Raw genomic sequence first — 4021 nt, 5'->3', positions numbered from 1 at the left:
CCCTTCTGTAACCTCTGGCTGCACCAAAACCTTTTGGATGTGTCGTTCGGCAGCAGAAAAAAAAGCAGCTCTCCCCATCAAGGAATCAAACCCCATCTTCCGTGTGACAGGCAGAGATACAGTCCACTATACTAACGAGGAGTTGTGCATGCATGAGTTCGCCCCCAGCCAACACCACTGCACCGACATCACTAAACAAAGCGTGGCTTTTTCATATGCTGACCCAGCCCTTACGCCATAAAATACCGGATGGACCCATCATCAGCTGAAGTCGTTTCACTTTTGGAATGCTAAACAATACAGGGGTCATTATTTGGACTCTTTTATTTCTTTAATTGTTTTCTCCAACTACTCAGGTAGAGGCATGAGAAAGAGATTGCATTGCCTTCATTGGGCTTGTGGTTACTGGGTGACCGAAGGGAATTTTGTGACATTTACTCCTCCCGTTTGGAGTGAGGGGGTGACGAAATGCAAGTGGGCTGGTGTCGGCACCCTAGATTACCCTTGGCGAACGTAGTGGTTTACCAAAGGGAGCGCACAGGCCCAAGGGCGTGGAGACACAGCTCAAGTTTCTCTTCATTGTCGCATAAATCTTTCGCCTTTTACTAAAGATTTCCGTGGAGGGGAAATTTTTGCAAGTGACCTGTATTTTTGGAGGCTCTGATCACAGCAGAGCTACTCAGGAATGTCAAGAACAGAGTGAATTTGGCCGTCTGTCAACACACGGTGGGAGGATGCGCAACTGGTCACCTTCTGTATTTGCAGCCTTTGCGGTTACTGCGTCGCCGCATCGTATTTATTTGGCCAGCACGGAAAGACAGCGCTTTTTTGGACGTGACGGGATCCAAACCCTGGAATTGCTCTCTTTAGTGCCGGGCCCAAACAAAGATTGCATCAGCTCCTCTAGCCCTATCAGAGACTCATGTGCTTTGAGTGTTCTTACTGACCGCACAAGCCAGCATCATCCATCTGTGTTGGTGGTATAGTGGTGAGCATAGCTGCCTTCCAAGCAGTTGACCCGGGTTCGATTCCCGGCCAACGCATTTCCTTTGGTTTGGGCTGAAGTCAAATCAGAACTCCTTCTGTAACCTCCGGCTGCACCAAAACCTTTTGGATGTGTCGTTCGGCAGCAGAAAAATAGTAGCTCTCGCCGTCGGGGAATCAAACCCTGGTCTTCCACGTGACAGGCAGAGATACTTTCCACTATACTAACGAGGAGTTGTGCATGCATTAGTTCGCCCCCAGCCAACACCACTGCACCGACATCACTAAACAAAGCGTGGCTTTTTCGTATGCTGACCCAGTCCTAACGCCATAAAATACCGGATGGACCCATCATCAGCTGAAGTCGTTTCACTTTTCGAATGCTACACGATACAGGGGTCATTATTTGGACTCTTTTATTTCTTTAATTGTTTTCTCCAACTTCTCAGGTGGAACCATGAGAAAGAGATTGCATTGCCTTTATTGGGCTTGTGGTTACTGGGTGACCGAAGGGACTTTTGTGACATTTACTCCTCCCGTTTGGAGTGAGGGGGTGACGAAATGCAAGTGGGCAGGTGTCGACATGCTAGATTACCCTCGACGAGCGTAGTGGTTTACCACAGGGAGCTGGATTGCTACAAGGCGGATGCGCAACTGGTCAACTTCTGTATTTGAAGCCTTTGCGGTTCCTGCGTCACAGTGTCGTATTTATTTAGTAAGCACGGAAAGACAGCGCTTTCTTGTATGTGACGGGATCCAAACCCTGGACTTGCTCTCTTTAGTGCCGGGCCCAAACAAAGATCGCATCAGCTCCTCTAGCCCTATCAGCGACTCGTGTGCTTTCAGCGTTCTTACTGACCGCGCAAGCCACCGTCATCCACCTGCGTTGGTGGTACGGTGGTGAGCATAGCTGCCTTCCTAGCAGTTGTCCCGGGTTCGATTCCCGGCCACTGCATTTCCTTTGTTTTGGGCTAAAGTCAAAGCAGAACTGCTTCTGTAACCTCTGGCTGCACCAAAATGTTTTGGATGTGTCGTTCTGCAGCAGAAAAATAACAGCTCTCCTCATCTGGGAATCAAACCCTGGTCTTCTGCGTGTCAGGTGGAGATACTGTCCACTATACTAACGAAGATTGTTGCATGCATGACTTCGCCCCCAGTCAACGCCACTGCACCGACATCACTAAACAAAGCGTGGCTCTTTCGTATGCTGACCCAGCCCTTACGCCATAAAATACCGGATTGGACCCATCATCAGCTGAAGTCGTTTCACTTTTGGAATGCTACACGATACAGGGGTCATTATTTGGACTCTTTTATTTCTTTAATTGTTTTCTCCAACTTCTCAGGTGGAGGCATGAGAAAGAGATTGCATTGCCTTCATTGGGCTTGTGGTTACTGGGTGACCGAAGGGACTTTTGTGACATTTACTCCTCCCGTTTGCTGTGAGGGGGTGACGAAATGCAAGTGGGCAGGTGTCGGCACCCTAGATTACCCTTGGCGAGCGTAGTGGTTTACCACAGGGAGCAGGATTGCTACAAGCCGGATGCGCAACTGGTCAACTTCTGTATTTGAAGCCTTTGCAGTTCCTGCGTCACCACGTCGTATTTATTTAGCAAGCACGGAAAGACAGCGCTTTCTTGTATGTGATGGGATCCAAACCCTGGACTTGCTCTCTTTAGTGCTGGGGCCCAAACAAAGATCGCATCAGCTTCTCTAGCCCTATCAGTGACTCATGTGCTTTGAGCGTTCTTTCTGACTGCGCAAGCCAGCATCAACTTCCTGAGTTGGTGGTATAGGGGTGAGCATAGCTGCCTTCTAAGCAGTTGTCCCGGGTTCGATTCCCGGCCAATGCAATGCTCGTCGACACGCAGGGCGCGCAACTACAAAGAGCTCTCATTGGTCAATAACTAATCTTCTAAATAGGATAAATTAACTAATTTTTAAATGTTCATTAATAACATCTACACCTCTTTTCAACTTTTATTAGAGAAATATGATGTTACTAAACTGTGAATAAATTAAACAATTCCCTTCAATTATACTTCATTCAACCGGGGTTACCTCTGGCTGCACCAAAACCTTTTGGATGTGTCGTTCGGCAGCAGAAAAACACTAGCTCTCCCCATCGGGGAATCGAACCCTAGTCTTTTGCATGACAGGCAGAGATACCATTCACTATACTAATGTAGCGTCTGGACCAATCAGACACACAATATATATATTTTTTTGTTATATTTAACAAATACTTTGTAACACCCCTCATTTAACAAGCCATATGAGGGTCTATGGACCCTTCCCCCGAAATGCGTCTCAACACCTCAGTAAGGCAGAACAGGCCTTTGGTTCCATGGCAAGCAAGGCTAATATCACTGGTTTTATTGCCCAAAGGAATGCGGGCAGAGAAACTTACAATCCATTTACCCTTAGGAAAGACACACGATGCCCATAAAAATGGACTCTTCTCTAATTAATTAATAGAAAAACCTTTCTGTGAATGAACACACATATTCTCCAGGTCATTGTGTATATTATTGCTGTCTTGTATATTGTCTGTTGTATTGTAGATTGTTTTATGAATGCTTATGATAGAACCATTCATTCATGTAACCTTACATATACCATGATTGGTCTCTTTGAATTTGTCTTCTGATGATCTAAATGAGCGTTTATATTATATGTGGGTACATAGGCAATATATTAGTGTTCTAAGAATCTTTAGTCATTTCGATTCGAGTTCCATATGCAAATTACCATGTTCTCAAACAAAGGGTCGTAAAACTCCCCAGTATCCAACCTCCCGCTTGAAATTTCAGCCTTTCTCATTGGACAAGCCCATCCTAAGAGGCGGGAATCTTCTCAGACTTTAAAAGGGCCCACGCACAGTTCCGCCTAGAGTGCTTTTTCTACTAAGTCTTCTGTGTCCATGTGAAGAACCTGAGCTGGTGTTAACGTGCCCGGTAGGCCCCAACACATAGCTCAGGCAGGCTGCGGTTAGGTTACATTCTGAGAAGATGAGGATGTGAGCTAGAACGCTTCT

At 46.4% G+C, this 4021-nt stretch overlaps 2 non-coding genes across 2 annotated transcripts; both read left to right on the top strand.

The window, feature by feature from the left end:
* Positions 1–971: 971 nt before the first annotated feature.
* On the top strand, positions 972–1043 carry trnag-ucc (transfer RNA glycine (anticodon UCC)). The gene has a single exon. It is a non-coding gene; the product is annotated as a tRNA-Gly (tRNA).
* A 1722-nt stretch (positions 1044–2765) lies between these two features.
* Positions 2766–2837, top strand: trnar-ucu (transfer RNA arginine (anticodon UCU)). The gene has a single exon. It is a non-coding gene; the product is annotated as a tRNA-Arg (tRNA).
* The last annotated feature ends 1184 nt before the right edge of the window (positions 2838–4021 follow it).

Source organism: Sinocyclocheilus anshuiensis, unplaced genomic scaffold (assembly GCF_001515605.1).
Source record: "Sinocyclocheilus anshuiensis isolate Anshui unplaced genomic scaffold, SAMN03320099.WGS_v1.1 scaffold2354, whole genome shotgun sequence".
NCBI lineage: Eukaryota > Metazoa > Chordata > Actinopteri > Cypriniformes > Cyprinidae > Sinocyclocheilus > Sinocyclocheilus anshuiensis.
Note: the sequence above shows the minus strand (reverse complement) of the source record. Positions and strands in the feature narration are given on the sequence as shown.